Below are 25507 nucleotides of genomic sequence, written 5' to 3' on the forward strand. Positions count from 1 at the left end.
TGTTACAAAGTTTACAGAAATTTCAGCCAGGGTTCTTGTGAAATGGGTAGTGGGTGTATTTAATTGGGCAAGATGCCATAAATTCTTTTACATCCTGATTCCATTTAGGTTACCAATAAAATCAAGAAAGCGACCAAGCTACAACCTTAAAGTAAAGTGCTGTAGCACAGAGCGATTGTCCTTTGGGTGCCGAATTTCTTGAACAAGAAATAGAAGCTCGAAAAGGTTCTATTACATGAGAGAGTGTATCTTCTGGAATGTCATGTAAAGGAGGAACAGGCCTGTAGTCGTGACCTTTATTACTGTAGTAGCTGTGTCCAGTCCTTCCCCTACATGAAATAACACTCTTCTTCTCGGCATACCTGCATCTCCAGATTCAGCTTCACCCGGGCACTTCCCAGGCCAAAATGGTCCCTCTTCTAGGCGACCCTCATTAATGGAGACACAGTCCAAGTCAACTTTAACACTTTCTTTACTTAGGATTTTGCATGTTACATCCACAGTTGGTACATTATAATGATGGCTTGCTTACTCATCTTTCCCTTGCTTGCTGTCACTTCTGTGAGGTACATGCCCAGACAGGCCTAGACTGCTTCCCAGTTCCTTCCTGGACTGACCTTGCTATAATGACATTTCCTTCAGCCTGTTTCTCCCCAGACACGAATTCGTTAGTCACTACATTTGGTGGCCCCTGGTAAAGCATCTGGCCCGTCTGTACCGATCTCGTTGAAGCTCCAACTCCCTTATTTTCCTTATTCCAGCCAACATCTGCCCTAAAAGCGTTGGCTTAGGCAATCAGTTGCCACAATCTTCCTTTTCCTGTACTGGCCCTCTGCTAAGACCCACAGTGGCCGTGGGTAACATGGGCTATAGCGACTTAACATTACGTGGCTGCTGAGATGTCCGGACCTATAGCCCATGTGGACACTTGGGCGCCCTGGCCCTATCTGACTAAACCACTCCTCAGCACTAACCTCAACTCTCAGCAACCCCTCCTACAATTAACCCTCTATGAACATCCTATCAGGCCCCACTAGTATACCCCCTCTAGTGGCCCACAACATAACTACATCTACCCGGTTTATGGGGAGACTATGTACTAAGAGTGCCCTCCTCTAATGTCCCAACAATGGATGCACTAACTTTCCTTAACTGTACATGTACAAAAGGCATATACCATCTGCAATACTATAATACAGGAATACCAGGCAATATATTACAGTATTCTATAAAATGGTAACACATTCATGTGGCAATACCATAAACAATGAGCAGTAATACATAGTTATACATGTAGCAATATCACAGACAATTATCATAAAACACATCTGTAAACATTAAGAACCAGAAGACAATCAGAAGACATTATATCTCACCCCCTTACAGTCACATGGATAAAATGTCCTGCAAAGAGCAATAGCCCTTCATTTTTTCCCCAGCTGGATGGTAAGTAAGAATGAAATCAAACAGAGATAAGAAAAAAGACCACAGATCTTGACAAGAATTTAGTCTATGGTTTGACTTTATATACTTCAAATTTTTATAGTCCGTATAAATCCCAATTCCAAAAAATGGGACACTATTTAAAATGTAAAGAAAATAAGAATACAATTTGATAATTTCTTATAGACGTATTAAATTAACAACAGAGCATGAAGCACAGATCAGAAGCTGAAAGACATTTTTGCATTTCACATGAAAAAATTGGACTCATTTAAAAAATGATGGCAGCAATTTAACTCAAAAAGTTGGGACAGGGTTAACAAAAGGCTGTAAAAGTAAGTCGTACTTATTGTCAACTAATTCACATAACTGTGCATCAGAAGATCATAATAGAGAGGCAGTCTTTCACAAGTAAAAATGGACACAAGTCTGTATCCAACTGCGTCTAAAATTTGTGGAATAATTTCAGAAAGATATTCCATAAGTAGAAATTGGTGAACCCTAACAGTAAAGTATGGGGTCCACACCAAACAGCATGAGAAACACCGGGGGCTCTGATCGGCGGTGATATCATTACCACCTGTCAGAGAGCTGTGGTTACTATGCTATCAGATGACAGCATGAGCCAGCAGTTGTGACCGGCGGTAAAAAGGTTATCTCCAGTCACACATGTAGGCTGATGAGAGACTATTACTTCCTTCAGTCTATGCCTGCTTTCGCTGATAACAGCAAGAGCAGGTGCTGCTGATGTGAGTATTCATCAGTGATAAAAATAAAGAAATAAAAAAATTATGTGGGGTCTCTTCTATTTTTCATAACCAGTGCAGGCAAAACTGATAGCTGTGGGGCTGCAACCCTCAGCTGTCAGCTTTATCATGGCTGGTTATCAAGAATAGAGGGGTCGCATGACTTTTTTAAAAATTATTGTTTACAATCAGACAAGCTAAAGCAAATAGCTGGGGACTGATATTCTCAGACTGGTAAGGAGCTTTCCCTCCCTCTAGACTAAAAATAGCAACCCCAGAAAAGGCACATCTATTAGATGTGCCACTTCTGGTGCTTTGCCCATCTCTTCCCACTTGCCCTGGTGCTGTGGAAAGTGGGGTAATGGTTGTGTGGTTGATGTAAATCAGCTGTTTTAAGACCGCTGACATCAAGAACAAAGATTACTAATGCAGAAGAGTCTAGAAGATGACCCCATTGCTAACCTCATTGTAAGATTGCAAAAAGACACAGCCATAATAAAGTCATTTAATTGAAATAAAGATACAAGCTCCTTTATTTGAAATAAAAATAATAATCACAGTTATACTCACCTTATGCCTATTCAATTGAAGCCCTTGTAACTAGTGATGAGCGAGCATGCTCGATAATGCTCGATACTCGTCCGAGCATCGCTGTACTCACGGTACTCGGTGAACGCCGAGCATTTCCAGGTTTCCTCGGCGGGAGTTCAGGTCCCCGCCCTGCATGTTTGATGCTCTTTAGGGTGCCAATCAACATGCAGGGATTTTCTACCACACACTATAATGCCGCACCCATGTTGGTTGTGGTATTATAGTCATTGGCTGGCCGCACAGCATCATCAGGTCTATATGAGACCTGCCGCCACCCTGCTCGTCACAGTCACCTTTGAAATCAGTGTAGGGAGAGTTGCTGCTGAGATAGGGTCAGATTTTGGGGTTTATCAGTTAGTTTATGTGGGTATATAGATATCAGTAGCAGGCAGGCATTGTATGTGGCATACTTCATTGCATACATCAAGAGGGTCCATTCCATTACTGTCTGCTACTGCTGCCGCCTATGACATATATTGCCCATATATACATAGCCTCAGGTATCAGTGGCAATGAATTTTTTTTTGCATCTTAATCCTGATTATTTTATTCCAAAGCAATATAGAACCTCTTTTTTCTCTATTTGCTTGTTAACACTGCAGAATACAGCCAGATCCTTTTCATAGTACAGCATGAAAATCCAGCTATTTTAAAACAGATTTGCCAATTCCAGCCATCACATCTGAGTGCGCAGAAAATTCTGCCATTTTTGTGGTACTGTAAAACATTTTTAGAGTGTCTTATATAATTTTTTAACACCATTTTGTTAGTCAAAAAATATTTAGCTGCCAAAAATGTATTTAGCTACAGGGCAGATATTTTACAATGGGTTTTGTCCACCACACCTATCGCATATCATTGCGCTCAAAATTGTACCATTTCAGGCCTCCATAGAATTTTTCTTGTTGTGTCTTAGCTAATTTATTGACACAATTTAAGCTGGGCAAAAAAAAAAATACAGGACAGATATTTGAAAGCGGGCTATCTCCGTCAGACGCCTCATCTGTCTGTGGGCTACAAAATGTGGCATATCAGACCTCCATTCAACTGTTTTTGTTGTATCTTACCCTAGTTCTATACACTATTGTGCAGGAAAAAAAAATACAGACCAGATATTTGAAAGTGGGCTATGTTAGGGTTGGCGAATCGCACTTTATTAGTTATTTTATTTAGTGCGATCGCAACCCAGGGTCCACCGTGCAGAGATGTTAACCTGCTGCTATCGAGTAATGGCGGAGCAGTGCGACGAGGGATCACAAAGAACACACGGGTTAAACGTCACCGTGTGTGGACTGAGTGCAGTTTACCCTACTCTGGTAACTTCTCAGAGGGGTGAGCGCTGGCCGAGGAATACCAACTCAGCTAACTGCCAAGTGGCAACGAAAATATAACTAATTCAGTTCAGAGTGGCGCAAAAATAAAAGTACCAAGCTCAGCTAACCTCCGAGCGGTACCAAAATGGTATGTGCTATACCCAAAACAAAAGGGTTAAAGCACGTGGGTTTGACTGTGCCCTGTAAACAGCCCATGCTAACAGCACATGCAGCCAAGACAGGCGCTAGGCCAAGCCGAGGAAAAACCTGCCTCTCTAAGGAAAACTGGATGTTCTACCAAGCCGACAGAGCGACAGAGTCTCCACCCACATACACACTACCACAAATGATCTTAGCATGCCGATGGGCACTCCAAAGACCCTTTTATAGACTGCGCTTAAGTCCAGTCAGACAGGACCTTGCTTGTGGACCAATCGGGGACTGCCACATCACCAGGGCAGCTGACGACTGACCACCAATGAGAGGTCGCCACCTCATGAGCATGCCCAGTAGGATAATTCCCGGACTTCCCGGTCAGTTCGCGGCTGCCTATTGCTAGTTATTATAGCTGTAGCTGGAGAGGCAGCAGTAACAAAGTGCACAGCACAAGTCTGAGCAAGACGCTGAGATTGACATCTTTGCTGAGCAGCATCCACTGTGGTCGAAGCTGAATAGGGGACCGCAGAGGGAGAAAAGGCTTGGGATCTACCTTGTGCAGAGGGAGAATCCCGGTACCTAACAGGCTATCTCCATCAGATGCCTCATCTATCTGTGGGCTAAAAATTTGGGCATTTCAGGCCTCTATTCAACTGTTTTTACTGTGTCTTACCCTAGTTCTATACATTATTGTGCAGGAAAAAATCAACAATACAGGCCAGATATTTGGAAGTGGGCTATATCCGTCAAACACTTCATCTATCTGTGGTATAAAAATTGGGGCATTTCAGGCCTCCCTTCAACTGTTTTTGCTGTGTTTTACCCTAGTTCTATACACTATTGTGCAGGAAAAAAACAAAAATACAGGGCAGATATTTGAAAGTGGGCTATCTCCATCAGACGCCTCATCTACCTGTGGGCAAAAAACTAGGGCATTTCAGGCCTCCATTCAACTGTTTTTGCTGTGTCTTACCTTAGTTCTATACACTATTGTACAGGAAAAAAAAAATATAGGCCAGATATTTGAAAGTGAGCTATCTCCGTCAGAGGCCTCATCTGTGGGCTAAAAACTGGGGCATTTCAGGCCTCTTTTCAACTGTTTTTGCTGTGTCTTATCATAGTTCTATACATTATTGTGCAGGAAAAAACAAAAAATACAGGCCAGATATTTGAAAGTGGGCTATCTCCGTCAGACGCCTCATCTATCTGTGGGCTAAATATTGGGGCATTTCAGGCCTCTTCAAATGTTTTTGCTGTGGGTTACTCCAATTATTAACACTGTTTTGCTGTAAAAAACAACAACCAAAAACCCGAGTTTTTTTGCTGCGACCCCCCTCGGCAGTCTTTTTAGGGTATCAAGATGCTGGAAATCAATGGGATCAGTGCTCAAATGACATGGGAACATCACGAGGAAGACCCATGTAAGCATTTCTAACTCCTGGGTCACTGCTGTGAACAATGTTGTCAGAGTGTTACGCCACTTTTACAGGCGCACACTAAAACATCCAAAAGGAAGCCAAAATGGATTTTCCTGGGAAATATATAACCCCCAAAAAATGTACGTCCACCACTTGGGCTATCAGGTGGCATTAATATTCTTAAATGGCCATCAGCCGGCTATGCTTTGCTGTTCCCATTATTAAACAGTGGATCTCCTATACTTTTTTTGCCTATGCAGTGAGTGGCTGGGCTGCCAAAAATTAGTACGCACCCCTATACCCCTTTGACGATACGTAGAGGTGGGCCTCATGAAAAAATTTTCCCATTTTAAGAAAGTGGGTCTCCCATAGTTTTTGCCTATACATTGAATGCAAGGCCTGCCTTGCCCCAAAGTTATACGCACCCCAATAACCCTTTGAACCGACGTCCTGGATGGCTACATGAAACCAGATTTCTCATTCTTTCTCATTTGGTACTGCCACACTGTTTGTCTATGCACTGAATGCAAGGCCCGTCTTGCCGCTTTGCTACACGCACCCAATAACCCTTTGAACCAATGTCCTGGATGAAAACAGTAATGTGGTTGTGGCATCACAGAACACGTTCACCCTGGTGTTCTAGTAGTGGTGTCTGAAGGGACGTGGAGGATGTGTGGTATCCCACAAAATGGCCATTTCTATGGGATACCGTTTATATAGTGTGTTGTCATATAAATGCTATGAATTTTTATGGGTACTGGGCATTTTAAATACATTGTGAAACCTGCTGACAGGCAGCACAAAAAGAGTTCATCTCCCAGACTTGATCAGGTGACCCAGCTCTGTTTTAATATACAGAAGGTTCTTGAAAAACGCCTCAGGGCAATTAGCCATTAACTGCAGCTCTAACGTCACATAGAAGAGGGATGAGCTAAGTCCTGGGAGAGAGTTTTAAAATTTGAAGTGGCAGTTGGTGATCCGACATCTTGGTAAGAGGAGGCCATTTTGTAAGGTGAAGGAATTACCTACTTGCTTCCTTTCAGCTTTGCTTAAAAAGTGGACTGGCACGAAAAGGGAAGTTAATAGTCTTCATATGAGGAAGACTACCATTGCACCTCTAGGAGGAAGAATTACCTCAGGGAAGAAACAGAGAACAGTGCTGAAGAAGAGATATTCAGAATTAATAATGCCAGAGGTTACTAAGATCTGCCTGTCTGCAGGTAAACAGCAATCATCAACCGTGAGTGTAATCCCATACCTCAGTTTACTGCTGTTTGTAATTAATAATTTGCCCCATTACCTTCAGTAAAAATACTTCTGCTTCAAATTCTTATGGCTGCTTCATGACTGGGGCTCAAATGCACCAACTACTACCACCATCATCTTTTTATGCCTAGAGGCAGTTACTGCACAGATAGAAAGTATGAGGAGCAGAGGGTGAACGCTGTTGTGGTGTTGTATTCTGTCAGCTGATTAAGAAGGTGAAAGCTTCTAGATTAAATCATGACTGGAAGAGCAAGCGCATGTAGAAGGGCACGGGGCCAGGACTTGCATCTACCCTAGCCTGGTGTTCCTGGGCCAGAATCTGTCAAGCCATCACCTAGTAACACTAAACTTGTTGTACAATGTCAAAAAGGAGCCCCTGCAGTTGCTAGAACAGAAGCTAGAGATTTTGACATTTTGGCTGGATTTCACGATGTGTCAATTGGAGAGCGTGGTGGTCATAGACCTGACTTCCATGATATGGGTGTTTCCACTAGACAATCCTTCCAACATGTCATAGAATCAAAATCTGTTTTTTTTTCTGGCAACTCTATTCAGCTGTGCACAAACTATATCAAATTGATTGCTAGACCCCAGTGGGTCCTGTCCCAGTACCATGTTGACTACAGTCCACAGATAGAATCTAGATCCCTATGGTCACCTCTAGTTTACAAGCATGATGAATTAATAGGAAAAGCATGTGGTTTTGATGGAGCTGTTCATTTCTTGCCAAAGAAACTAAATAAGATCAATGAGGTGGTTAGCTGCACACACAATGGAGAAATAGTAAAGATTACATTTACTTTCGCAAATGAGTTACCACCAACTTTCTTACACTTTTATGTTATATTCCAAAGGCTTCTGAAGATGATGAATATGAAGCAAATAGGTATGAATTATTATTACCCAAATGATGTTGCAAAAGTCAGAACATACAACCTATCTGTGTGGCAAGGATTTACCATGAAATTTTGAAGTATGACACCAGTATCAAGTTGTGCATTGATGTGAGCCACAAAATCCTTGAAAGTGAAACTGTTCCGGATGTAATATACAATTTTCACTCATAATTGGATCACATGCCTTCTACGATGCTTGCATTAAATAAGTGATTGGACAGATATGTAATGAGGAAGACTGGGCTGCAGGTACCTGTGCTGCGCCGGGTCCGGAACTGTCAAGGCTGCGTCCCCTGTTTCCTGGGGGAAGGAATAGGGGACTGGATAGATCCCATGATCCAGGAAGAAGGGGCATGTTTAGACAGGGAACCCGGCCGGAAGCTGAGAGGAAAAGCGAGCAAAGCAGTAGTGTGTCCCCCGCTAGCAGCGTGCAAGCAGCAAGAGGGGCAGCGCGCTACACACCGAAGCACCGGCGCTGCGATGGATTGCAGTAGATAGACCCAGTGTTTTAGAGGTAGGGGGCGAGGATAACAGAAAGCGCACACAACAGCAGAGAGTTTTGGCGGAGACAAGCAGCGCATAGGATGCTGAGCAGCATGCTCCATCCTTAGAGCACTGTCGCTGCAAAGAACTGTGCCCGTAGGCTCACGCCGCTAACAGCGAGACTACCAGAGAGCAAGTCGCCTTGTGCCCAGTTACCGCCAGAGAGCGAGGCGCCGTCCGCTTCAAGACCGTGAGTAAAGTGCACGTGCGCAGGAGAGAGAGCCAGTTCATGCCACATGTCCAGCTTGGACACCCAATAATTATAAGGCACAGAGGAATCAGGGAGGAAGTTGGTACAGTCAGCAAGGAACTCCCTCAGCATCTTCCAAAAAACTTTGCACTCCTTGGAAAAGTACCCCATGCCTCAGGGCCAGGTCGATGGGAGGGTCTGAGAAAACTCTCCCAGAACTTTGCCAGTGTTCCACTGCCTAAGCTGGATTGGAGTGGTGTCTATCTCACCTGTACTCCGTGGTTGTCCAATGAACTGTGACCCCTGCTGCCAGCATTTTCAGATGGGAATTTTTTTTAGAATACCGTAACAAGGGCCCTTTGGTACTGCAACATTTTAGTACACCTGTCTGCCTGTGGAATAAGAGATATACAGTTCTCCTTGTATTGTGAGTCTAGAAGTGTCACCAATCAGTATTGCCTGTCACCCAGAATTTTGAGATTGCGAGGGTCATGGGAAAGGCAGCATAACATAGTTGTCTTGCACGCATGGCTGAGTTTAGACTTCCATGTCCTCACCAAGAGGACCACTGGCCATGTTGTCCTCCTCCTCCTCCTCCCTGTCCTCAGGCCATCCATACTGAACAGAAGGTATGACAGTTGTGCTTGTAGTACCATCTATAGCACATGAAAATAGCTCCTGTTTTTCCTCCACCTCCTCTTTCTCCTTGTCGCCTAATCTACATTAGGATGAGATGAGGCTGGGCTGCGTGTAATCACCCTGTATTGTTCCTTGCTCTGTCTCATCATGCTCCGCCAGCAATGCATCCTCCTTGATTGTGAGCAGAGAGCGTTTAACTCTTTATTAATTGTCCTTCCCCTCACTTGACTTTCCCCTCTCAAGTCCATCCTTAATGCAGCAGCCAGGGTCGTCCATCTGGCTAATCGGTACTCGGACGCATTCGCTCTTTGCCAGTCATTACACTGGCAGCTCATTCTTTATAGGATCAAATTCAAAGTACTTGTTCTCAACCGCAAAGCTCTCCACAGTGCGGCACCCCTTCACATCTCCACCCTCATTTCTGTCTATCTGCCTAGTCGATTGCCTCGCTCTGCCAATGATTTTCTACTAACCTCTGCACTAATCTGTACCTTCCGCTCCTGACTCAAAGACTTTGCTCGCGTTGCGCCAATCCTCTGGAATGCTCTACCCCAAGAAATTAGGACCAGCCACAACTTGCACAGTTTTAGGCGTACACATTTGTTCAGAGCAACCTAACACATTCCCTAATCAAAGTCATTTTATGTGTAAGTGTGTGTGTAGCCCATTCACTATCTCTATCTATCCCCCACTCCTGCAAGATGGCTGGACCATCAATGTAAATGCATAATTGTAAATACACACCTGCACTTTGTATCTCCCCCACCTCACTGTAGATTGTAAGCTCTCATGAGCAGTGTCATTTTATTTAGCTTTAATTAATGTATTATTGTTAACGTTGTTACTTATGACTAGGGATGAGCGATATTGCCCAATATCGTATCGGAATTACGATTTCCGATATTGGAAAATATCGGATAGCGGAATTTCCGATTTCCGATATCAATGCAAGTCAATGGGATAAAAAAATTGGAATTACAAAATGACCACTACAGTGCTATATAATGGATACAAAGGAGGGGAAACACCTCAGGATAATGGGGAAGGAGTTTGCAGAGGCAGAGGAGCAAAAAAAAATCGCTAGAAAAATGCACAGAGCGAAAGCTGTAGCAGGAAAACTGGTCGCCATCTTCTTAACAGCGGTGTTTTTTCTTTGGGTTAGGATTAGTTGGGGTAGGGTTAGGGTTTATGGTTAGTAGGGTAAGGGTTAGGGTTAGTTAGGGTTATGGTTAAGGTTAGTAGGGTTAGGGTTATGGTAGGGGTTAGGGGTTAGGGTTAATTAGGGTTAGGGTTATGCTTATGGTTAGTAGGGTTAGGGTTAGGGGTTATGTTTATGGTTAATAGGGTTAGGGGTTAGGCTTGTTAGGGTTAGGGGTTAGGATTAGTAGGGTTATGGTTTGGGGTTAGGGTTTAGGGTTAGGGTTAGTAGGGTTAGTAGGGGTTAAGGTTAGTAGAGTCAGGGTTTACGGTTAGGGTTATGCTTATAGTTAGTAGGGTTAGGGTTAGGGGTAAGGGTTAGGGGTTAGGGATAGATAGGGTTAGGGTTAGAGGCTCAGAGGCTGAAGGATTATGGGATTTCCGATTTGACAAAAATATCGGAATCGGAATTCCGATATCGCAAATATCGGACCGATTTCCGATATTTCAATATCGGAAAGCTCATCCCTACTTATGACTGTTGTGTTTGAAACTGCTGCAGAATATGTTGGTGCTATATAAATAACGATTATTAATATTATTATTAGAACACAGAAGCGGGAATGTGACGCTAATTATGGCGTCATCGCCGCTCACCATCTTGGTGGAGTCCTCAAAGTTTTGGAGGATAGTACATGGTGTGGAGTCTGAACTGAATACCGAGGCCTTGTTGATGCTGGTAGTCAACAACTGCCCTCTTCTGCTCTCAAATCTTTTCCAACATTTGAAGTGTAGAGTTCCAACACGTGGGGACATCATACACCAGTCAGTGAGCCGGAAACTACAAACGCTGGTGAAGCACGGCAAGGGCTACTGAAGCTGTAGCTGACTTTCTAAAATGGCTAAACAGGCGGCATACTTTCACAAGCAGATCCGGCAGCAACAAGTAGATTTTGAGAAACCATTGAACAACGAGGTTAAGCACTTGGGCCAGGCATGGAAAGTGTGTGAGCTCGCCTCGCCTCAGAGAAGCCACCACGATCTGTTCATTGTCACACATGACCATGCCTGGCTGCAGGTTCATCGGTGTCAGACCAGATCTGCCTGCTCTTTCAGAGCTGTCCACAGCTCTTCAGCATTGTGTGGTTTGTCACCTAAGCATATTAGCTTCAGCACAGCCTGTTGCCGCTTGGCTGAGGCAGTGCTGTGGTGCTTCCAGCTTGTGACTGATGTGGTCATTTCACAGATGGAGATGGAGGCTGAAAAGGAGGAGAAGGTACAGGAGCTGTAGACTGTGGGGACACCCCAGATTGATGTAGGACCAGCAATCCTCGGCGTCGGGAGGACATGTTCCATCCCAAGTACCTTTATTCCACAGCCTCTCCTCTATGCCAAGCCCTTAACTGGCTTCCTATTGCCCAGAGGCTACAGTTCAAAACTCTAACTATAACATACAAAGCCATTGACAACCTGTCTCCTCCATACATCTGTGACATGGTCTCCCAAGGTCCAACTGGGTCCTGGCTTCCACTATGTTAACCAAGTGTGCCGTCAGTGAGATGTACCGTCCCTGCCCACAAGCACTTGTCCGTGGTTAGGTGTACTTTCCCAGTAACATCATTGTTGAGAGCATGGGTAATGTTGTGGGACTCGTGCTTGTGTAGTGCCGGTATGGCACACAGGGAGAAATAGTGGTGGCTGGAGACCAAGTACCTTGGGATGGCCGCCACCATCAGGTTGCGGAAAGCTTCCGTCTCCACAAGCAAAAAAGGCAACATTTTGAGCACAAGCAGACGAGAAATGTGTGAGTTCAGTACTGTGGCCTGTGGGGATTTGGCTCTGTATTTCCGCTTGCGTTCCAATGACTGGGGTATGGACAACTGAAGGCTGCGCTGGTATAAGGACGTGGATGTGCTTGATAATGGTGCTAGTTTAGTGTGGACAACGACAGGTGCAGGGCAGGATTCATCTTCGCATGCACCATGAACAGGGAATTGGCTTTCACGCACAACAGTGGAAGAAGCAGTGGTGTCACCTGCAGACACTGTTCCTGGAGCCTGGGGTTCGGCCCACAGTCAGGTGCTTTGCTGCCATGTGCCTGATCATGGTCAGGCTGGTAGTTTTGCTACCCCTGCTGATGCAGGCATGGCAGGTGGTGCAAATGGTCTGTTTGAGGTTATCAGCAAAGACTTTAAAAAACAACCAGACTCGGGAAGCCCTAACAGTTGTACTGCCAACTTCCGTTGTGTTGGTGTTACAAGGAATAGTTGCCTGCCTTCTGTCTGCAGCCACCTTACTGCTTCCTGCCTGTTTGGATGCTACGCCTCCCTCCCCCAGTGTGCTGCTGTCTTCACTCTGCATGTCCTCCTGCCAGGTTGGGTCAGTTACTATATCATCCACCACCTCATCTTCCACTTCCGCACCCTGGTCCTCCTCCTGACCTTCTGGCAATTGTGTCTCATCATCGTCCACCTTTTTTGACACGTTCCCACGGTCGCCTTCGTGTGACCGTGGCTGCTCAAATATTTGGGCAGGTTTATTGGGTTGCATGTAACTTTGGTGCAGGGCAGGCCTTGCATTCAATGCATAGGCAAACAGTATGCCAGTACCAAATAAATAAGAATGGAAACTTTGGATTAATGTGGCCATCCAGTACGTTGCTTCAAATTTTGTGCGTGTAACTTTGGTGGAGTGCAGGCCTTGCCTTCAATGCATAAGCAAACAGTATGGGAGTACCAAATGAATAATGTGAACTTGGTTTTCCTGTTGCTGTCCAGTAAGTGTGTTCAAAGGCTTATTGGGGTGTGTGTAACTTTGGTGCTTGGCAAGCCATGCTTTCAATGCATAAGCAAACAGTATGGGAGTACGAAATGACTACTGGGAACTTTGGTTGCATGTGGCCATCCAGTACGTCTGTTCAAAGGCTAATTGGGATGAGTGTAACTTTGGTGGAGGGCAGGCCTTGCATTTATTGCTACGCAAACAGTATGGGAGTGTGAGTAGGTACTAAGATGCAGTAATGGGTCGGAGGCAGAGCAAGAGTTAACGTGGGGTTTAATTTATCATGTTTACTCCTTGCAGGGAGAAAACAGTATAAAGGGACCCAGGGTATGTAACACAGGGGAAAAAGATGTGAAAAATAGGGAAAGAAGTTCAAGATTAGCAAACTTATCAGTCAGACGACTTCAGAATGCGGTTAGTTCAGTATGTGGATGTTGGCACCAAAGCAGTGGCACGTAAGGGGTCCAGTATGGTCCTGGAAAAGATGGCGTCCTGGATAGTGGTGGCGGTGGTGATTCCTCGTGGTCTGGTGTAGTCTTGGAAAAGACATCTTGTCTCCTGGCGGCGACGATGATTCCTCGTAGTCCGGTCAGTGATTGGTGTGTCAGGAAACGAGCCAGACAGAGCACAGTCTTTCCCCCTTGTCAGCATACAGGGACAACAAGCATCTCAAGTCAGGTTCAAAGGGAATCCCCTCACAGCGGGTGTTCCAATTCTCCCGTCGGTGCATGAGCTCGCTGATGTCCTAAATGGGCATCCTGTCACTTACGGTCAGCGTTGTCAGTGGGGACCAGGTATGTGGTTGTCAGCAGTCTCTGTTAGTAGCTTTTAGCCTCTGCTGGTTTAGGCCTGCTCTGGCAGTTGGTTTATTCGCAGAAATCCTGACACTGTCCTCCTGCGCGCTGCACGTTCCAACCAACTGATTTTCTGCACACTGTCACCCTTTTATCTTAGCCACGCCCCCTACTCCTAGATGCAGAGGTCGGTCCAGGGCCCTAAGCTTTCCCCCGTGAAACCTGGGTGACAGCCCCGACATTTTCGGATCCGTCATAGAATCATAGAATCGTAGAGTTGGAAGGGACCTCCTGGGCCATCTGCTCTAACACCCTGCTCAAAGCAGGATTCGCTAAATCATCCCAAACAGATGTCTGTCCAGCCTCTGTTTGTAGACTTCTATTGAAGGAGAACTCACCACCTCTCATGGCAGCCTATTCCACTCATTGATCACTCTAAGTAGGAGTAGGCCTGGTCCTGGTCTTCTCCTTACAGGAGTACCAAATGAATACTTATATCCAAGAAGTATCATTTCTCCTTGCGGAGAATGACATGCTAAGCATATCGAGGTGAGGAGACTTAAAGCCGCAATGCTCTTCTGGGAAATATGCTAATTATGCAAATTGTCTCTTCAGAGAGGAAGAGGACTAGAACTCTAGTGCCACCTATTGGGGGTAGCAATCCTAAAAGTCAATGTTGACCCGTTAACGAGCCTAGTTACATGACTTAGGATAAAAGCCAAGCCAGAATCTCCACTTGCAGACACTGTGTTTCGGGGTACTGCCCCTCATCAGTGCAAAGTGGGAGATCTGGTTTGGCTGTGAGAGAGGCGTCTGACCGATATCCAAGAAGTATCATTTCTCCTTGCGGAGAATGACATGCTAAGCATGTCGAGGTAGGAGACTTAAAGCCGCAATGCTCCTCTGGGAAATATGCTAATTATGCAAATTGTCTCTTCAGAAAGGAAGAGGACTAGAACTCTAGTGCCACCTATTGGAGGTAGCAATCCTAAAAGTCAATGTTGACCCGTTAACGAGCCTAGTTACATGACTGAGGATAAAAGCCAAGCCAGAATCTCCATTTGCAGACACTGTGTTTCGGGGTACTGCCCCTCATCAGTGCAAAGTGGGAGATCTGGTTTGGCTGTGAGAGAGCAGTACCCCGAAACACAGTGTCTGCAAATGGAGATTCTGGCTTGGCTTTTATCCTAAGTCATGTAACTAGGCTCGTTAACGGGTCAACATTGACTTTTAGGATTGCTACCTCCAATAGGTGGCACTAGAGTTCTAGTCCTCTTCCTCTCTGAAGAGACAATTTGCATAATTAGCAAATGAATACTTGGAACTTTGGTTGTATGTGGTCATCCATGATGTCTGGTCAATGGGTTGTTGGGGTGCGTTCAAATTTTGGGCAGCCGCAATAACAGTATAAGGAACCCAATGTCTAATAATGGGAACAACAAAGCATAGCCAGCTAGTGGCTATCTAAGAATAGTGAGGGCCAACTGCTGGCCCTCTAAAAACAGACTTTGTGACTTTCAGAGTCCCTTGTTCATAAATGAAACAGGATGTGTCTGATGATGTGTCACACCAAATGGCCAAATAAGGTTGTAAACTGTTAAAATGACATTTCCCTGTTATGATTGAGTCACCGTAGGAGGCAAAAACAGAAATGCTAGCTAAGTCCAGAAAACCGGAGAAGTTGGCAGCTATCGGATTGCAGACCCCTGAACCTATCAACACAACTAGCAGTAGCCGTGGGGGGTTCCTACGATGCCCTAGACCCCTCGATCACAGCTGGAGAATTAAATGGGCCTAAAGAAAGAAAGGGGAAATCTAAACTGCCCCAGAGCAGACCCCAAAGCAATAGGCAGCCCCCAACATATAATGACGGTGAAGCAAGATGAAAATACTAACACAGACAGAAAGATAGACTGAGCAAAGAGGGGCCCAAGCTAACTAGATAGAAAAGGACAGGAAGGCTGCTGTCTGCAATCCGTGAAAAACCCTATGAAAATAAGAGCCAACAGACTGACAGTGAAAAAGGCCCTGAAGACGCTAGGCTTCAAAAAAGCTATGTCAGTACTCAGGAATATACTGAAGACAGAGCTACAGGCAAAAGGAGATTCAGCTCACCCCAGCAGGGAATGGCAGAATACTGAAAAGCAAGGAAAACAAAAAGCAAAACAAAAAGCTAACAGGCAAAACAGAAAACTTAGCTTTAGAGGAGCAGGAATCAGACTGGTGTCCTAGAAGTCCACAGAGAAATCACCCGCAGGGCAGAAGGGCGTCGGCAGCCTTATATCCAGTCCGTGACTCCACTCAGCCAGTCATCCTCATTAGACTCAGGTGCCTGATAATCAGGCTCATTACCCTCCTTTACCAGAATAGGGAGTTCACCAGACCCTAGTGACGAAGGGGAAAATGAACTCACAACAGTACCTCCCCCTTGAGGAGGGGTCACCGAACCCTCAACCACACCACCAGGGCGATCAGGGTGAGCCCGATGAAATGCACGCACCAATCTTTTGGCATGAATATCAGAGGCAGAGACCCAGGAATTATCCTCCTGAACATAACCCTTCCACTTAACCAAATACTGGAGTCTCCGTCTAGCCAGACGGGAATCCAGTATTTTCTCTACCTCATATTCCATGTTACCTTCAACCAATACAGGGTCTGGAGGTGCCACCCCAGGAACAACTGGTTCAACATACCTCTTCAACAAGGACTTATGGAACACATTATGGATTTTAAATGTGACAGGAAGAGCCAAACGAAAAGAGACCGGATTAATAATCTCCAAAATCTTGTAAGGTCCAATAAATCTAGGCTTAAACTTAGGAGAAGCCACCTTCATAGCAATATTTTTTGATGATAACCACACCATATCACCAATCTTAAACTGGGGACCAATGGTCCTATGTCGATTGGAAAACCGCTGGGCCTTTTCCTGGGAGAGAGATAACTTATCCACCACTTGGTCCCAGATCTGGTGCATTCTCTCCACCACAGTGTCAACACCTGGGCAGGTAGAAGGCTCCACCTGCCCTGAAGAAAATCGAGGATGAAACCCAAAGTTACAAAAAAAAGGTGACATCAAAATGGCAGAACTAGCTCTATTATTTAAAGCAAATTCGGCCAAGGGCAAAAATGAAACCCAATCATCCTGATCCGCGGAAATAAAACATCTCAAATACAACTCCAAGGTCTAGTTTGTTCTCTCTGTCTGCCCATTGGTCTGAGGGTGAAAAGCAGAGGAGAAGGACAACTGAATTCCCAGCTTGGAACAGAAAGTCCTCCAAAATCTAGACACAAACTGAACTCCTCTGTCAGATACAATGTTCTCAGGAATCCCGTGTAAGCGAACCACCTGTTGCAAAAACAGGGGCACCAACTCAGAGGAAGATGGCAACTTAGGGAGTGGTACAAGATGAACCATCTTAGAGAACCTATCACAAATCACCCAAATAACAGTCATTCTTTGAGAGACCGGCATATCAGAGATGAAATCCATTGAAATATGGGTCCATGGCCTCCTGGGGACCGGCAAAGGCATCAACAACCCACTAGAGCGAGAACAAGATTTAGACCGGGAGTAAGTCCCACAGGACTGCACAAAATTCCTGACATCATGAGACAAGGTGGGCCACCAAAAAGAGCGACTCACCAGATCTCTAGTACCAAAAATACCTGGATGACCAGCCAATGCAGAGCAATGAACTTCAGACATCACTCTCTTCTTCCACTGGTCAGGAACATACAACTTTTCACTGGGACAACGCTCAGGTTTGTCCTCCTGGAACTCTTGCAGAGCAAGTCTCAAATCGGGCGAGATGGCAGAAAGAACTACCCCTTCGCCTAAGATGGTAGCAGGCTTGGTCACCACAGGAGAATCAGCAAAGAAACTCCTAGAGAGGGCATTTGCCTTGACATTCTTAGTTCCAGGAAGAAAAGAGACCACAAAATCAAAACGTGTAAAAAACAAGGCCCACCTAGCCTGTCTAGAGTTCAAGCGTTTAGCCGACTCTAGGTAAATCAAATTCTTGTGGTCAGTGAGGATCACAACTTGATGTTTAGCTCCCTCCAACCAATGTCTCCACTCCTCAACTGCCCATTTCATGGCCAACAGTTCCCGATTCCCCACATCATAGTTACGTTCAGATGGAGAGAACTTTCGGGAAAAGAAAGCACAGGGATTCATTTTAGATGTTACAGGATCCTTTTGGGACAAAACAGCTCCTGCACCAATCTCAGAAGTATCCACCTCTACCTGGAACGGGAGTGAGACATCAGGTTGCCGCAAAACCGGGGTGGAGGTACATCTTCGCTTCAGCTCCTGAAAGGAAGCAACAGCCTCAGGAGACCAATTCAACACATCAGCACCCTTCTTAGTCAGATCAGTCAATGGCTTGGCAATACTAGAAAATTTTGCTATAAATTTCCGATAAAAATTAGCAAAACCCAAAAACTTCTGGAGGGCCTTCAAAGAAGTGGGCTGAACCCAATCATAAATGGCCTGTACCTTGGCCGGGTCCATTTCAATAGTTGACGGAGACAAAATAAATCCCAAAAATGAAATCCTCTGTACTCCAAAAAGGCATTTCGATCCTTTGACATACAGGGAATTCTCCCTCAAGATCCGGAACACAGTCCGAATATGTTCCACATGAGAATCCCAATCCTTGGAGAAGATCAAAATATCATCCAGATAGATAATCAAAAATTTATCGACAAAGTCTCGGAAAATATCATTCATGAAGCACTGGAAGACAGAAGGGGCATTAGTGAGCCCAAAAGGCATCACCAGGTACTCAAAATGTCCCTCCGGAGTATTAAACGCCGTCTTCCATTCATCCCCCTGCTTAATGCGGATAAGATTATATGCCCCCTGAGGTCAAGCTTGGTAAATCAGCAAGCACCTCTAACTCTAGAGAATAGATCCGAAATCAGGGGTAACGGATACTGATATTTAATAGTAATTTTATTGAGGGCACGATAATCAATACAAGGCCTTAAAGAACCATCCTTTTTGGCCACAAAAAAAAAACGGCACCTAAGGGTGAAGAGGATGGTCTAATATGACCCTTCTCCAATGCCTCCTTAACATAGGACCGCATAGCCTCGTGCTCGGGTACAGATAAATTGAAGAGCCGACCCTTGGGAAATTTACACCCCGGGCTTAGTTCAATTGCACAGTCATAACTCCTATGAGGAGGCAAGGACGCAGACTCATTCTCACTAAATACATCATAAAAGTCCGCCAAATAGTCAGGAACATCATGCGACTGAGGAGAGGTGGAAAAAAACGGAGCCTCACTAAAGGCACACCGACAACCCCAACTCACCACAGACACAGATTTCCAATCCAAAACTGGATTATGAATTTGCAACCAGGGAAACTCCAGAACAACGGCATCATGCAGACCATGCAATACCAAAAATCTGCAATTTTCTTGATGGTCTGGGGCGACCCGCATGACCACCTGGGTCCAAAACTGAGGTTTATTTTTCGCCAAAGGAGTAGCATCAATCCCCCTCAAAGGGATAGGCGTCTGCAGAGGTGTCATCGGAAATCCACAACGTTTAGCAAAATCCAAGTCCATTAGGTTTAACGCTGCTCCCCAATCCACAAAAGCCTTGGCGGAAAATGTGGACAGGGAGCAGATCAGAGTAATTGCCAAAAGAAACTTAGGTTGAACACCACCAACAGAAAACGTGTGTGCAAAGCGTTTCTCTCGTTTAGGACAAACAGAAATAATATGCGAGGCATCTCCACAGAAAAAACACAGCTTATTACGCCTTCTCAACTCCTGACGTTGCGCCTTAGACAAAACTCTATCACATTGCATAGGTTCAGACGTCTGTTCAACCGGTGGCAACACCTCTCGTGCAATCCTGCGTTCACGTAAACGCCGATCAACCTGAATGGCTAATGACATAGAATCGTCCAGACCAGAGGGAACAGGAAATCCCACCATAGTATCTTTTACGGCTTCTGACAAACCCTTCCGAAAGAAAGCAGCCAAGGCATTATCATTCCAGGTAGTAAGGACCGCCCACTTTCGGAACTTTTGACAGTACAACTCTGCAGAATCTCGACCTGGTTCAATGCCAACAGGGTCTTTTCAGCCTGATCAATAGCATTAGGTTCGTCATACAACAACCCCAAAGCTTGAAAGAATGCATTCACATTAGTCAGAATAGGATCATCTGGTTTCAAAGAAAACGCCCAATCCTGGGGATCGCCACGCAGCAAAGAGATGACAATTTTAACCTGCTGCGCGGAGCTCCCTGACGAGTTAGGATTCAAGGCAAAAAATAATTTACAATTATTTTTGAAACTCAAAGATTTAGATCGATCCCCAAAAAATACATCAGGTGTAGGGATCTTTGGTTCAACAGCATGCGAACGAGCAAGGTAGGCGGAAATTCCCCGCACTTCTGCAGTGAGCTGCTCCACACGATCAGACAATTGCTTTATCTCCATTGAGAGAGAAAAAAAAAAATTCCCCCTACGGCCTCAGAGATATAGAGGAAAGAATATACACACACCTTTTTTTTTTTTTTTTTTTAAACACAATTCTTTCTTGCTATTGAGTACCCTAGGATCTGCGGTATGGCGGGTGATTCTGTTATGATTGAGTCACCATAGGAGGCAAAAACAGAAATGCTAGCTAAGTCCAGAAAACCGGAGAAGTTGGCAGCTATCGGATTGCAGACCCCTGAACCTATCAACACAACTAGCAGTAGCCGTGGGGGGTTCCTACGATGCTCTAGACCCCTCGATCACAGCCGGAGAATTAAATGGGCCTAAGAAAGAAAGGGGAAATCTAAACTGCCCCAGAGCAGACCCCAAAGCAATAGGCAGCCCCCAACATATAATGACGGTGAAGCAAGATGAAAATACTAACACAGACAGAAAGATAGACTGAGCAAAGAGGGGCCCAAGCTAACTAGATAGAAAAGGACAGGAAGGCTGCTGTCTGCAATCCGTGAAAAACCCTATGAAAATAAGAGCCAACAGACTGACAGTGAAAAAGGCCCTGAAGACGCTAGGCTTCAAAAAAGCTATGTCAGTACTCAGGAATATACTGAAGACAGAGCTACAGGCAAAAGGAGATTCAGCTCACCCCAGCAGGGAATGGCAGAATACTGAAAAGCAAGGAAAACAAAAAGCAAAACAAAAAGCTAACAGGCAAAACAGAAAACTTAGCTTTAGAGGAGCAGGAATCAGACTGGTGTCCTAGAAGTCCACAGAGAAATCACCCGCAGGGCAGAAGGGCGTCGGCAGCCTTATATCCAGTCCGTGACTCCACTCAGCCAGTCATCCTCATTAGACTCAGGTGCCTGATAATCAGGCTCATTACCCTCCTTTACCAGAATAGGGAGTTCACCAGACCCCAGTGACGAAGGGGAAAATGAACTCACAACATTTCCCAGTGAATGAATTTGTCTTGGTTGAAAGCAATGGTAAACATGAAAAATGCATCAAACGCTACGTGTGAACATAGCCCAAGTGGTGGAGGAACATTTTTGTTTTGGGTTGTTTATTTTGCCTTACATAATAATAATAATCTTTATTTAAATAGCGCCAACATATTCCGAGGCGCTTTACAGTTTAACAGTTCCAAACATAAGTCATAAGTAACAACGTTAACAATACAATAATTAAAGCAAAATAAGATAACCCTGCTTGTGAGAGCTTACAATCTACAATGAGGTGGGGGAGATACAAAGTACAGGTGTGTATTTACAATGATGTATTTACAATGATGGTCCAGCCATCTTGAGGGAGTGAGGGATGAATGGAGATAGTGAATGGGCTACACATGCACACTTACACATACAAATCATTACCCTGGAAAGGATGTTCCTTAAGATATTTCTTAGAAAAATCCATTTTGGTTTTGTTTTTGCATGTTTTATTGTGCGCCTGTAAAAATGGCATAAGACTCTGACAACATTGTTTACAGCTGTGACCTGGGAGTCAGAAATGCTTCTAGGGGTCTTCACCATGATGTTCCCATGTCATTTGATCACAGTTTCCATCATTTTCAGACTTTTTAGACCCTAAGGGTATGTGCACACGCTGCGGATTCTGCTGCGTTTCCGCAGCGTTTTTGGCTCTGCAGAAACGCAGCGGATTTTGCTGCGTTGTACAGTACCTTTATTTCCTGTGGAAATAAAAAAAAGCTGTGCACATGCTGCGGATTTTTCCGCGCGGTTTTGCTGCGGTTTACAATCCGCAGCATGTCAATTGTTTAGTGCAGAAACGCTGCGGTTTTACACCTCATCCATTATGAGGTGTAAAACCGCAGGGCAAAACCGCAGAAAAAACGCAGATAATCCGCAGATAATCCGCAGAAAAACCGCAGCACTTTGTCCTGCGGATTTCCTGCGGTTTTCTCTACAAAATCTGCAGAGACTAAAAACTACGTGGGAACATAGCCTAAAAGGACCCCTGGGGGTCGCGGTAAAAATACTCGGTTTTCCCATAAACTTACATTGGGCTCATTGCTTGGATTGAGCACCCGAGCATTCCAATTTGCTCGACCCGAGCAACAAGCACCCAAGCATTATAGTGCTCACTCATCACTAAAATTAATTTGTGTGTTCCCAGCACGATTTCTACAAGGCATAAAAAATGCACCAAAGATCATATGGACTGAGGAATACCAGTTTATATCCTGTTTACTTTTAATATTTAGCATTGTTGGAATATGGCGTAACTGTAAGCTCATAGATCCTCCTAGATCACATTGTAGCTTATCTGAATCATAAAACATAAGTTGAAAACTCCTATTTATTTCTATGAGATAAACTTCTGCCAAATTGTGTAAATTTACAGTAAATACTAGTGTTGAGCGATACCTTCCGATATCAGGAAATATCAGATCGGATTGGATCAGACCGATACCCCAAAAATATCGGATATCGCAGATTCCGATACCGGAAACCAATGCAAGTCAATGGGACACAAATATCGGAATGAAAATAAACCCTTACTTTCCTTGCAGGTTAATTCTACATGAAGGAAAACAACTAAGAATAATATAGAATGTATTGGGGGAGGTGGAGGAGACATTAAAGGCATAGAGGTTTAGCCCAATCAAATGGAATAGCAGGAATTAATTTTTTTTTTAAGACGTTCGGAGTTACAAAGATATTGACTATGTTAAGCTTTTTTATATTTTGTCAGATATTTATGTTTCACTACTTCCATGCTCTTCACCTTATTTTTTACTTCTCCCACACTTTATCCTTCATCATCCTCTTCAGGGTCATCTTCTTAGTCTTCGGGGTGGTCGTCTCCAGGGTCGTCGTTTTCGGGGTCGTCGTCTTCTTCGGGGTGGTCTTCAGGGTCGTCGTCTTTAGGGTCGTCGTCCGGGAGATCCAGAGTGATTACCAAAAACCATTTCAAAAAGCTTGAACTTGGAAATGGAGCAGAAGGTACAAGAAGGCTGAGGAACTGCTGAGAACCAACTGACGGTACTGGAACCTGGATGGGTAGCCGAAGGTACAAGAGCCAATGGAACTACCGAGGACCAGCTGATGGTACTGGAACCCGGTTACTAAGCAGGAGGTACCTGTGCCAGAAAGCACTACCAAGGACCAGCAGACGTTGGTGGAACTCGGATACCGAGAAGGAGGCACCTAAGCCAAAGGCTCTGCCTGGAACCAGCTGATGTTACTGGAATCCTGGGGGACATATTCAAGATTGACTTCCAAAGAACCAGCTAATGGTACTGGAACTCAGATAGGCAGCAGAAGGTACACATGAAAAAAAGTTGCAAGGCCACGAGCCGGACGGAGTTACCGAAACCCACAGTCCTAAAGGGGGAGCTTGTCCTATTGGCACTACGGAACCAGCCTTCATTGTCAGATCCCGCAGCCCACATAGGAAGCACCTAAACTGCAGGCACCATAGAGTCGGCTAACCCGACCGCAACACAACACTACAACGTATTGGAGGCAAAGTGACGTTGACACTACCCGGAAACAGCTGGCGTGCTAGAACCAGGCTGGGCAGGAGGGAGTACCCGTGCCAAAGAAACTTCTGAGCAGCAACTGATGGTGTTGGAGCCCAGGGATTACAGTAGAAACAGAGTGTAGCCAGAGGCCTAATTGGAGCAAGTTTAATATCTGTAGTAGTGTGAATGTGGACAGAGCAGGAGAAATTGCCGGACACAAAGCAGGGGATCAGCTGACGTTACTGAACCCCAATAACACTAGAGCATGTGTTGATTGTGCAGACGGCACTTTTGAGCAGCAACTGGCGGTGTTGGAGCCCAGGGATAACAGTTCAGGTGGTAGAAACATGAACACAACAGGAGACCTGGATACTGTTGCCAACCAATTATTTAATCTGGAAGAGGACTGGCAAATGCCTGCGAGATCCAGGCCTTGTTCATTTTCAGAAAAGTAAGCCGGTCAACGTTATCGGAGGATAGTCGCATGCGACAGTCTGTTAGTACACCACCAGCGGCACTAAAGACGCGTTCCGATAATACACTAGCAGCAGGGCAAGCCAGCACCTCCAATGCATACTGGCTAAGCTCTGGCCATGTATCCAGCTCAGAGACCCAAAACTTGAAGTGGAAGAGCCATGTGGGAGAACACTGAGAGGGCAAGACATGTAGTCTGTCACCATCTGAAGGAAATGTTGCCTCCTGCTGACTGGAGCCGTCTGAGATGGTGTAGACATTTGTGGCGGGGACACAAAACTTTGCCTCATTTGAGCCATACTGGTCTTGCCTTGTGCTGAGACGCTGCTTCTGCTCTCTCTTTGTGCAGAGCTTCCTCCACTGCCTCAACGCACTGAGCTGCTTTGTAAAGCACTAGCAGCACTGCTCTCGGGTGGAATGGAGAACATGATGGAATGCACCAGTGTGTCTTGGTACTCCCGCATTTTACGCTCCCGGTTCAACGGTGTTATGAGGCTTTGTAAGTTGTCCCGGTAGCGAGGATCTAGGAGGGTGTACACCCAATAATCAGCCGTGTTGAAAATGTGGGTGGTGCGGGGGTCGTTTCTCAAGCATTGCAGCATGAAATCAACCATGTGCTGCAGACTGCCCACTGACCAAGAAGCGCTGTCCCCTGCTTGAGGCATCATCTCTTCCTCCTCTGCATCACCCCACCCTCGCTCTACATAGAAACTACCAGAGCATTGTGTACCTCCCTCCTCTGGACAGATGTCTTCCTCCTCCATTGACTCCTCCTCAACCTCCTCACAAAGTGTCCCATGCCTAGGCCTTTGTGAGAAACCACGTTGCGCAGACTGTCCAGAAGCAGATGGCATTTGTGACTCCTCATCCTCCACCTCTTCCACAACCTCCTCCCTTAGTGCTTGCAGTGTTTTTTCAAGCAGGCAGATAAGGGGGATAGTCATGCTGACTAGTGCATCATCTGCATCTGCATCATTATCCACGTGGAATCTTCGAAGGCACGCAAAACGTGGCAGATGTCCTTCATAGAGGCCCACTCACTGGTGGTGAAGTGTGAACAGCGCGCAGTGCGACTTGTTTGCGCCTGATGCAGCTGGTACTCCATTACTGGTGCCTGCTACTCACACAACCTCTCCAACATATGTAACGTTGAATTCCACCTGGTGG

Source organism: Dendrobates tinctorius, unplaced genomic scaffold (genome assembly GCF_039654945.1).
Source record: "Dendrobates tinctorius isolate UK_male_01 unplaced genomic scaffold, ASM3965494v1 ptg000209l, whole genome shotgun sequence".
NCBI classification, from domain to species: Eukaryota; Metazoa; Chordata; class Amphibia; order Anura; family Dendrobatidae; genus Dendrobates; species Dendrobates tinctorius.